At 35.7% G+C, this 12,449-nt stretch overlaps 1 protein-coding gene across 2 annotated transcripts in view; it reads left to right on the top strand.

Annotated features, from left to right (window-relative positions):
- The window catches only part of LOC110095544 (N-terminal acetyltransferase B complex auxiliary subunit NAA25), a 99,930-nt gene that overhangs the window by 18,783 nt on the left and 68,698 nt on the right, over positions 1 to 12,449 (top strand). The gene's annotated exons all lie outside the window — the stretch shown is intronic.

The following is a 12,449-nucleotide window of genomic DNA, read 5'->3' as shown; positions in this document are numbered from 1 at the left end:
TATAGCTGAAACATGCAATTAGAGCGGTAATACTCTTCAGCAGGAATGCCTTAATGCTGTATTTTTCTTCCTCTAGCCATTATCTAGGGATCAGATGCATATTGGGCAGTGGTAGGATAGCTGAAAGATCATAGTGAGAGCAAGTGGAAAAGTTCTTCCCCCTCAACTATAAGCATTGTTGGTCCAACCTTGCAGCCATGACCACAATAGGGCAGATTGGCCCAAAACTGATGGAGGAGTTGAAAGCTCAATGACCTGAAGAGCATGTGAGAGGGTATTTGCAATATTGGAGACTGAATAATTTGCCATCATCTAAGACTATATGAGGAAAAGACTAAAATGGTCCTTTGACTTTTTATGAAAGATTAAAATAGTCCTCAACTATGTTAAAAGATCATTTTGATCCCTCAACTCTTTAAAGAAGAACCAAAATAGTCCCACCATTGGACTATTTTGATTTTTAGATTTGTGATACCAAAGTGGTCCTTAATATAGGTGGAGAACATTTTGGTCCTTCATAAAGAGTCAATAGACTATTTTGTTCTTTTATAAAGAGTCAAAGGACCATTTTGATCTTTTTCTCAAGATTATTATACATATTGAAGTGAGGGATGAAGTTCAAAGAGAAATTTCTCAATAAGAACCTTCTATTTCTATTTCTGGCAGATTTTTCGCATCAATAGTAGAATCTGTATTGTAGATGTTCATCCTACTTACCTTATATTAAGTATTGATTTAATATTTAAATTTAAAATTTTGGCTCATACACATGGATAATGATTGATTATCAATGTCACATATTGTAGACAGATTTAGGATATAGTATTTTATTTATAAATAAGGTTCTTATTAGTAACCAAAAAATTCATAGATTTTATGAGAAAATCCTTCTCTCTTTCTTTGGCTACCATCTTAGAAGCTTAATGATTTGTTGGGTGGGTCTAACAATCCACTGACCAAAAAAAAAAAAAAAAAGGGAAGATTCCCATTCGTGGAATAATAAGTTTTGTAAGTGTGAATCAATGATCTTTACGGATTCAAGTATTTTATGTTTCTACATTGTTTAGTAATTTGCTATCAATGGTATTAGAGCCTACAGGGCCTTGCAATCCATTTTTTCTATCTGTTTTACCTATGCCATACCCATTTCTCTCCGCTAGCAATTGTAGCACAATCTAGTATGGTTGTGAAATTGTGGTGCATCAGTTCATCCAGTGAGAGTAGCAAAAATATAGTGCACCAATGACTGTGGTGACATAACATCCGACAATTGCCAACGCGAAGCCGATAACGAAAGCGTATGCGTGCGGTAGTCATCAGAGAGAAAATCAAGCAATAACAACGAGATAACCATCTATATTACTATTCTTGGATGGTATAAGCATGTTGTTCGGGTGAAAAAAGAATCAAAGAAGGGGTACAAATGTGAGTGTTTTTACTCTTAAGAATAGGTGGAACAAGGAAAGTCACACATTTTCTTGGCAATGTCTTGATACTTGAAATTGAGGCAATGGAAGATTCAAGGTTTTGAATAACCAGGTAAGAATGACTTTGACAGGTGTTTGCCATTTTGAAAACTCAATCATGCCATCTCAATTCGAAGGGGATGAATCAAGGTGATGGAGTTTGCTGTGATATTCAATAAAGAAGAAAAAAAATGTTAACCATAATAGATAGTTGTTACCATCAAATTTAATTGCAATATTGATGCTGGAGGAGGGTTTTTTAGTCATTAAGAGGAGATTGACGGGCCATATTATTGTTGAGTGAGAAAAAATTGAGAATTAGAGAGTTAACTCAAATTATTGGGAATGAGTAATGCAGGAAGGGTCATTTAATGGATAATGAATGAGTAAGTGTAGTGGCTATTGTAGAAGGGTGTAATGGGCATATGTGGCCCTAGACAAGGATAGAATGAGCATTCATGATGTTGTAGACTAGTTTAACGAAGTATTTGTGTGTTTATGCTAATGTTGGTGAGATTGAGAAAATAGGGGGTGTCTGCATGGGTAGGTGGTATAGTTGGTGGGATTGAGAGCAAGTATATGGGTGGGTGCATGGGCAAGAGGTGTAATTGGTCAGTTTATGAGTGAGTATGCCTGCTATATTGTAATCTCGGTGGGGTTGAATTGGAGCAGCGGTGACTAGAGTAAGGCCAACCTTTCTTTTGTTCCATTTTCAGGTGAAAGAAATTTTATATCTTTTATTGATGTAGACAGGGGGGGGGGGGGTAAAGGGGGGGGGGGGGTTAAATCAAACCCAAAAAAATTGATTTTTGACTTCTCCAGCTCATTAATGTCAAGTGGAAGGTTAGCTCATTATGAACTGGTTTTTAGTTCATTTATGGAGCTAAAAATTAGCTAATTATTTCTTTGATCTTGTCTATTCTCCTTCCCCCCTTTTTGTCTATTCGTTTCCCGTGGTTGGCTCTTGGATTTTCGTGCCTTGACTCCTTGGTTTCCACGGCTGTCTCCTTGGTATCTGCGGGTGGCTCTTCGGTTCCTAGGCTGGGCTATTTTCCGTGACTAATGCGGGGCTTTTCCTATGGCTTTTGGTGCTCTGTTTCCTGTGCAAATTAAGGACTGCTGTATGGTGGCTGTTGGCCTTTCATTTCCCTCATTTAATGAAGTATTTGAAGAGTTTTTGGGGCTGTTTTTGGACAGAATTTGGGCAGCTTTTTGGGGACTGGTTTGGTGGTTGTTTGGGAGGATTTCCATGAGCATTTCTACTGTTTTCTATGCAATCCTCCTACAGAATTCCTGCAGTCTTTTGGTCTTCTTATTAGTGACTTATGACCTTCTATTTCCCTATTTTAATGGCTTTAAATATTGCTTTTAGGTGGCTGTTTGTATTCCTTCTTTTGTGCCTATAAATAGGAGTTGTTTGTGGCTGTTTTAGATATGTTATGTGAATGATTTTTGGAAATGTAAACCTGTGGGTTTCATTGGAAAAGCTTGCGAGCTTTGTCCACTTTTTCTTCTCATCTCCTCTGGAAATCTTGCGAGCTCTTTCCACCCTTCTTCTCGGCTTCTAATCTCTTTCGTCTCTCCGCAAGTGACCACCTCACCTGTATCCTTCTTCTCAAAGTAAGCAAGTTTAGGGTGTCTTGGTTGAGTCAAGTTTGTAAGTCTTTCATTTTATAATATTAAAGTTTGTTTTGTTTAAGTTGTCCTCTTTTAGTTCATTTTGGGTGTTCTTGTGTCTTTCTTTTATTTAGAAAAAGTTTGTTTTTTGTGATAAAAAATTTGGGTCCCTCTCCCAAATTTTTGATTGCATCATTTATGCAATAGAGACCACCTTATTTATAATGGAATAATTAACACAATGCACCTTGACATAACAAAATCAACATACTTCACTAACTATATATGGTAGTTTCCTAAACAAGATTTTTTATGCTCACAAATCTTTATTATATACTATAAATAGTAATTATTATTTTGAATTATAAACAATTTGAAGTATTTTAAAATTATGAAAAACATTTTCTTAATATTATGTGTGTTCTAAATGATGAGCATTTAGCATCTATAATGATAAGTCTCATTTTAATGAGTAATTTAAATTATGATGTAACTTATTATATCATATACTTTATCATGAACTGCTTTAAGTGGATTAAATCCCATTATATTTACAAGAAATTTATTATAAGAAATATAATATAAATGTTGGCATTTTAGTATTCCTTGTATATTTATGGAAATATATTCTTTTATTTATAACTAAAGAGAGCAACTGTTGCCTTGATGGTTACCATTACTTTTTCGAGAATTTCATATCCAGTAATTCCAAGATCAGATCCTAAACATATGTTCTGAATCAATTGTAGCCATTGTTAAAACTATGATCCAAACACCTTTTCAAAGGTCCTCTATAAGAATATTATGAAAATGTCTCAGTAAGGATAACTTGGTAACCAACTAAGCTTCTATTTTGGTTTGTTAGAAAATATTGCCAAGTTGAACCTCATAATTCTCCCAATTGATTGAAAATATACTAGCCCAAGTCTTTGTCTTTATATGCTTGCAAGGTCATCAAATGATTTTAAATACTTTGCAATACATGTAAAGGCATCAAAGGATACATAATGCACCGATAAAGGTTTGATGCATTGGTCTGACCCTAAGGGAGGATTAACTTTTATCCCAAGGGTTATAAACATATCATCACATCAAAAATATACTAAAGCATTTGTGACATGCAACTTGGAATTCCTTCGCTTGTTAGTTCAGTTAGGGCCCACGCTTGTTATTTTGCTTTATTTCAAAACTAGCTACTCCTACTTAAATTGAGCCTATGCTACCACTACCACTTTCTACCTAGCCATCATAGGTTTTCTCAAGCAAAAAGGCACCTCAATTTATACAAATCCAATCAATCATTGTCCTAAGTCTTCTAAGGCAACCATCAAGCCTACAGATAAAAGTACAAACTTTCATTAATTATTCATTGCACTTATTTTTATCATAATTTTTTTTTCTCATAATCATCAATCATTTATTGCTAGTTCACATATTGTATATTTTCTTAAAATGATTTATGGAGCTTTGAATATAGAAATTGGAATAATCAATGAGGAAATACACGGAAGCTCTTTAGAATAGCAAATCATTGGAATTGATATATTAACAAAATGAAAGAAATTAGTGGGATGTTGATCTTTATTGTAAAATATTAATATGTTGGTTCACTAGAAAGGTATGCTCCAGCTTATGCTTGTTGTTGATGATATTCTTCTTGTTGATGATACTAGAAAGGGAGTTGAAGGAAAACATGAATTATGGAGGTTAATCTTAGAGTCTAAAGGCTTTCATTTGAATAGGTCTAAAATTGAATACATGGAGTGTAATTTTAGTAGTAATAGATCTACTGGAGGATTGAGACTTTGGGTGATCAAGTCATTAGAAAGGGTACACATTTTACATATCTTAGATCTATTGTTCAAAACAATGATGAAATAGATGGGGATATTATTAGTAAAGTTGAAGTTGAATGGTTGAAGTGGAGGAATGCTTCGAGTCTATTATGTGATTTAAATGAGAATGTGACTCTTAATAAAACATGATGGAGAAAACAGATTCATGTAGCCGACCTCATATAGTGGGATACAGACTTGATGTTGTTGTTGTTGTTGGTTCACTAGAAAGGTATAATGCCATACTGGTTGCCAATGGCTACACTGAAACATATGAGATTGTTTATCTTGAGAGCTTTAGTTGCTAAAATGATTATAATTGGATTTTTTTTTTCTTATCATTATAAGCTTACAGGAATGGGAAGATGGAATGATTTGAATGAAGAATGCCTTCTTGCATGGTGACCCTGAGGAGTAAGTTTATATAAAGATTCAACATTTGGTTCAAATATAGAATATAGGGTATATAAGGTAAAAAATGCATCATATAGTTTGAAACCATCTCCAGGTCATGGTTTGATACAAAGTCAAGACGATCCATGCTAAATGAACGGCTTCAGGGAGGCTATAAGCACCAGTTTATGTTGTTGACATCATCATGACAAGTAGTGATCTTGAAGAAATAAGAAATTTAAAGAAAATGATGCTCCAAGAATTTTATGTTGAAGAATTAGGTAATTTAAAGTACTTTCTTGGCATTCCAGCTGCCTACTCATTGTAGAATCTTTATATCACAACCAAAATATTTAATAGATATGATGAAAGAGATAGGTAAGTTGGGACGTAACCCTCTTAAGAGCCCTATGAAATGTAGTTATAAACTTAAAGATACTCTAGAAGGCCCAAAATTATGAAAGACCTTCCATTTGAGATTGGTAATAAGACTTTTCCACTTATTACATATTATATCTGTCATTGCCTATGCGGTTAGTGTGGTAATTCAATGCATGCATAATTCTAAAAAATCACTTCTAATGGTAGTTTATAAATTCTATAATATTTAAAAGGAACCCTCGATAAATGAATTATTTTAAAAAGACAAAGATATAACTCTTGAAGCCTACACTTACGCAGATTATGCTGGTTCTATGGTTGACATTAGGTCAAATTTAGGATATTACACATTTTTAAGAGGCAGCTTCATAATTGTAGAAGTGGAAAATAAAATGTTGTAGCAAAATCTAATGTAGAAGCTGACTGAAGATCTATGGGATTGAGAATTCACGAATTGTTTTGGCTAAAGATTAGTTTGGAAGATTAAAACTTGTTTTGAAAGGTCCTATGATATATTGTTATGATAACAAATTAGCCATTAATTTTGTACATAATTTTGAGCAACATAACAATAAAAAAATATTGAAGTTGTCATACATTTTATTGAGGAGAAGCTTAACTTTGGTATAATCTGGATGCCATTCATAATCAAAGGTAAATAACTAATGGATATATTCACCCAAGGATCATCAGGAACAACGCTTAAAAGATCATCAAGCAATGCTTTGAATGGATGATATCCATTTATTTGTTTGAGAGGGAGTGTGAAATACTCCCTGGAAGTCTTCTGCCTACCAATCTTAGCTTGTCCACCCTTGCTAGTACTCCACCCCTATACCTTCCTTAGGTCCATCTCCATTCCGTTGTCCCAGCTAACTCTATGGATTCTGCTTTCCACTTTGCTCTATTTCCTTTTCATTGCCACCTCATGGATTTGTTGGGTCCTTGATGTTGTCTTGATGTAGACAAAGGGGGGGTCACCTTATGTCCAAAATAATATGAATTTTGGCTTCCCTTGAGTCTACTAGCTCAATCAAAATTGAGCTGGAATTTTAACTCATTTATGAGCTGGATTTTAGTTCATTAAATAGAACTAAAAGATAGTTCATTATTAGCTAAGTTTTAGCTCATATTTATCTTTTATTATAGTTTTTAATTTCTTCTTTTATGATGTCTCTTGGGTTCCAAAAAGGACTTTTGGAATCCCAAGTTATTTGTTTAGTCTTCCTATGTATGACTCCTTGGTTTCCACCAAGGTTTTTAATTTGTCTAGGTGCTTTTTCCCCCTTGGATTCCGGCCGGCTGCTGGTTTCCCGTGCCTGGGCTCTTTCCCATGGCCGTGCCCCTTGGATCCGCGTGGCCTCCTTGGTTCCCGCGGGTGCCTCTTCGGTTCCTTGGCTTGGGCTGTTTTTTCGTGCAAAGCATTAGGGTTTAGTGCTTTGTTTCTTGTGTTAGAATTAATGTAATGTGTCTCTTGGTATTCTTCTTTCATACCTATAAATAAGGGAGGATTTGTAATGTTTGAAGTTAGTGAAAGTGAATGAAATGTTAATTTTGGAAAAGCTATAACCTGCGGGTTTGCTTTGGAAATCCTGCGGACTCTTTCCAACTTTTCTTCTCGGGCTTCTAACCTCTTTCGTCTCTTCGCAAGTGCCACTCCACCTGTATCCTTCTTTTCTAAGTGAAGCAAATTTAGGGTGTCGTCAAGTGATTGAGTCAAGTTTGTAAGTCGGTTAAATTTTGCAAGAGTCATTGTTGTAAGTCTTTTGGTTTCTAGTTTTTACATTTTATTTGAAATGTAAGAGTTTGTTCTTCCTTTTCTCGTCTTTAGTCATTTTCGTCGGTAAAAGTCCGGTCATCTTAGTTGTTTTTTTCTTGTGGGCGAAGGGTATAGGCACCCCTATATTTTTTGCCCGCATCATTTGGTATCAGAGCAAGTTAGGAAGTCCTAGGGTTTGGTTGTCATATTGAGTTGTTAAGTCTGAGTCTGTCAAGTTTTGTTTTAGTTTGTCAAGTCAAGTCTTGTAGAGTTTGTTTCTCTTACTTGTCTTTTAGCGGGTCGTCGTCGTCGTAGTATCATTTTCTTTTTTGTGATAAAAAAATATAGGGTCCCCTTTATTTTTTGATCGCATCATTTGGTATCAGAGCAAGTTAGGGAGTCCTAGGATTTGGTCGTCAAATTTTGGTTTGTCAATTTTGTTTTGTCAAGTCAAGTTAAGTGTGAGTTTAGTCAAGTCGTTAGTCTTGTCTTAAGTTTTTAGATTGAGTCTTGTAATTTTTTATTGAGTAAAAAAAATGAAAAATACAAAAAATATGGCTACATTCCAGGAAGAAAGCATTCAACATAATCCTGATGTCCCACTTCCATTGGACAGATGGTTACCTACAGAAGGAGATTCTACTGACCCACTTCAAGATCGTCTATACAAACTTCAGTATCACATGTTCCTATGTGATCAAAAATTCGAGAAGTACAAAAGGTATCTACAACAGCAATTCGAAAAGGAGCAGGAAGAAATTTTGAAGAGATTTGGTGAGAAACTCAAAGAGCTGGATGCGCAGTATTTACCTCCTCAAGGGAATTAACAACCAACTCATCAGGAGCTGAGTTCTTCAAGAAGGGGAGAATCTGATGTAGACAAAGGGGGCCTCATGTCCAAAATAATATGAATTTTGGCTTCCCTTGAGTGTACTAGCTCAATCAAAATTGAGCTGGAATTTTAGCTCATTTATGAGCTGGATTTTAGTTCATTAAATGGAACTAAAAGATAGCTCATTATTAGCTAAGTTTTAGCTCATATTTATCTTTTATTATAGTTTTTAATGTCTTCTTTTATGATGTCTTATGGGTTCCAAAAAGGGCTTTTGAAATCCCAAGTTATTTGTTTAGTCTTCCTATGTATGACTCCTTGGTTTCCACCAAGGATTTTAATTTTTCTAGGTGCTTTTGCCTCCTTGGATTTCGGCCGCCTGCTGGTTTCCCGTGCCTGGGCTCTTTCCCGTGGCCATGCCCCTTGGATCCGCGCGGCCTCCTTGGTTACCGCGGCTGCCTCTTCGGTTCCTTGGCTTGGGCTGTTTTTTCGTGCAAAGCATTAGGGTTTAGTGCTTTGTTTTCTTGTGTTAGAATTAATGTAATGTGTCTCTTGGTATTCCTCTTTCATACCTATAAATATGGGAGGATTTGTAATGTTTGAAGTTAATGAAAGTGAATGAAATGTTATTTTTGGAAAAGCTATAACCTGCGGGTTTGCTTTGGAAATCCTGTGGGCTCTTTCCACCCTTCTTTCTCATCCCCTCCAGAAATCCTACGGGCTCTTTCCAACCTTTCTTCTCGGGCTTCTAACCTCTTTCGTCTCTCCGCAAGTACCACTCCACCTGTATCCTTCTTCTCTAAGTGAAGCAACTTTAGGGTGTCGTCAAGTGATTGAGTCAAGTTTGTAAGTCGGCTAAATTTTGCAAGAGTCATTGTTGTAAGTCTTTTGGTTTCTAGTTTTTACATTTTATTTGAAATGTAAGAGTTTGTTCTTCCTTTTCTCATCTTTAGTCATTTTCATCGGTAAAAGTCTGGTCATCTTAGTTGTTTTTTTCTTGTGGGCGAAAGGTATAGGCACCATTATATCTTTTGCCCGCATCACGTCTCATCAATCTATGGGATTGTTGTTATTATTCCGTTATTATTATTCCTTGTTTTTGAATGTTTCATGTTAGTGATTCTTTTCGGATTATATTAATATTATACAATGTTGGAATAAAAAAAAAATTGGAATGAAATATTCTTCAAATTTCCTTACATGAATCACATGGGACTGTTTAAAGCATACAATTTATTAATATCCATTATTGATGTGGAACATTATTATATTAAGATGCTTGATGCATGAAAATCGTATAATGGATAAATGGTGTGAAAAATGCTAGGATGCAATCTAAAAACCAAAATATTCTGAAAGAATTGGGAATTTTCGTAATACTTTGAGATGGATAAAATGTTGAAATTAAGTTTGTAATGTCCCTATATGTTATATTTTCTTGTTACAAAAATAATTATTGAGCTATCTAGATGATGCAAATAAAGGCTCTTTGACACTAGTTTTGTCAGATCTAGCTGCTTCCATTATGAAATTTCTAGGCATCATAGTAAAATAATAAAATTTTTTGATCAATAAAATAAATAAACAATTTTCTCAAGTTCTGGAAGGCAGGTAATGGACATTTCTGATTCTTGATATTGTGCGACAAAAGCTACTGCCATTCTTTTCCATGAGATCATTGGAGCAAAATCAAAGATCAAGGCTAAAATCAAGTGCCAAAATCATCTAGATCATCTCCACATTGAAAATCCATAATTAACTTGTAGGTGGAGAATAAGGAGAGAAGCTGGCTTTTACAAAGTTAGCACGTGCTTTGAAAAAAATTATGGAATACGATATTTAATCTGTAATATCGTCCAGTGAATTGAAGGATGACATCAAACAATCTGTTGTCTTCAATGATGGGAGGCTGTCATGAATTTCTTAGCTAAAATGCAAACTTGCTCTTTTTAGCAATGGAATAACTATCGAAGCCCTATTTGAGAAAAAACACCAAAGAAAAGAATGTATCCAATGCATATTGAAAATCCATATTTAACCTGTAGGTGGAGAATAAGCACAGGAGAATGCTATTACGAAGTTAATTTATGATTTGGATGAAAGGACAAATACTAGATTGAATCTGTTACCTCATCAGGAAAATCTGAAAGCAACATCAAATAAGTTGTATTTAGCGATGGGTGGTTGATGCAAGCAAAAATTTGGAAAAGCCCCAATTTTTTGCAAGCAAAAGAAAACCGTTCCTAGGACAATAAGAAAATACAACAAATTACGACAAAATACAACTTTTATAAGATAAAGACGACTCTTACAAACTTATAACATTAAAAAAAACACCTTACAACTCTTGACAAACATAAAACACCTAAAATTGCATTTTTCATCTGTCGCTTTGAGAAGAAGGTTACAAGTGACGTCGAACTTGCGGAGAGAAGAAAGAGGTTAGAAGTCCAAGACGAAAAGAGAGGACAAGCTCGCAAGCCTTCCAAGAGGGATAGAAAGAGAAGTGGAACAAGCTCGCAAGCCTTTCCAAGAAGGAAAACCCTCAGGTTTTTGGTTCCAAAAATTGCATCATATCATCCTTTTTTTCATTACAAAATATCTAATATTTATAGGAGAAAACAGGGCAGCCAAACAGACCATAAAACACCTCCAAATAAACCAATCAGGTAAGGGGAAAAGGAAGGCCAGTAGGCAAAACAGAGCAGCATCCGTAAAGGCAACACAGGAACCGGGTAAAACAACCATAGGAAAGCAGCCAGGGAAGAAACCGAAAAGGTAGCACAGGGGACCGGAACTAGCACCCAGCAAAGGGAGGAGAACCAGCCACGAGAAACAGCACCAGGAAGAAATCGAGGGGGTACAAAGAAGGTGAAGAGAAAAGTTCCAACTCCACTTAATGAGCTTAATAAGTAGAATACCTTTTCAAATTAATGAGCTAATACTTTTAGCTCAAGCATTTATGAGCGGGAACCAAGAAGCTCCCAAAGAATACAGCCCAAACCCGAGCATCCAAGGCTCCACCCGAGAGGCAACAGCAGCCCAAAAGACCAAAGAACCCAAGAAACTAGCAAACCCAAAGCTTGCCAAGCCCAAGCTCAACCCAAGATGTTTTGACGCCCCCTTGCCTACATCAATTATTCTCCGGTTGAAAGAACCCATCTCCCGATGAGGTTGCTTCAGATTTTTTCCGAGGAGACGAAGGAAGCGCATCTAGCTCTTGAATTTTGGTCTCGTACTTTTTTCGGGATTTCTTCTCGTTCTTGTTTGAATTGTTCTTGTAGGAGTCGCTTCTTTTTCATGTACTGCTTCGTGTACAAGTGTATTTTCATCTATAGTCTGTATAATTCGTTTTGTAGAGGATCTGTTGAATCTCCTTCTGATGGAATCCATCAGTCCATTGGAATTGGCACTTCAATATTTTCTGGCTTGCATTCTTCCACTAGATCATTGTTTTTATCTTTTTCATTTTTTTAAACAAAGAAAAGAAGACTCAACAAAACTTAAACTTACTTGATACCAAGACTCAAATGACAACACGACTCATAAACCTAGGATTTGCTAACCCGCTCTGATACCAAATTGATGTAGTCAAACTAGAAAGAAAAGTCAAGATAGGAGAACACTTGGACAATAGAAACCAAACTCGATTCAATCTAGATTGCGGACATCCAAACAAACACCAAAACAAACGAAAAGTCGGACAAACGAAATAAAATTATAAAATAAAAGCACTATCCTCAGAACAAGCGGCAAGCGGTTTCCTCACAATCTCACATGCAACGAAAAGTAGGTAAAATATGACAAGTGCTTAGGGCTTGCAAACCAAGGGTCCATCACAATAACAATGTCCAATGTCCAACCAAACTCCTCCAGCAAATGTCACCAAATTCTGCCAACAAACACCTCCAATAGCTCAGGAAGAAGGATACAAGTGGAGTTAAACTTGCATAGAGAAGAAGAGATTAGAAACCAAGACGAAATAGAGAGGAGGAAGAGAGAATTGGAACAAGCTCTCAAGCTTTTCCAAGAAAGGAGATGAAACCCTCAGTTTTTTAGAGATTTTTCTCAAGATAATCAACAACCTCCTCATGAAAATACATATCTAATTTATAAGAGAGAAAGGGGGCAGCCAAATAGCCCATAAAACACCTCCAAATAAACCA

Source organism: Dendrobium catenatum, unplaced genomic scaffold, assembly GCF_001605985.2.
Source record: "Dendrobium catenatum unplaced genomic scaffold, ASM160598v2 fragScaff_scaffold_1386, whole genome shotgun sequence".
NCBI lineage: Eukaryota > Viridiplantae > Streptophyta > Magnoliopsida > Asparagales > Orchidaceae > Dendrobium > Dendrobium catenatum.
The sequence above is the reverse complement of the archived record's forward strand: the minus strand, read 5'-3'. Positions and strand labels throughout refer to the sequence as shown.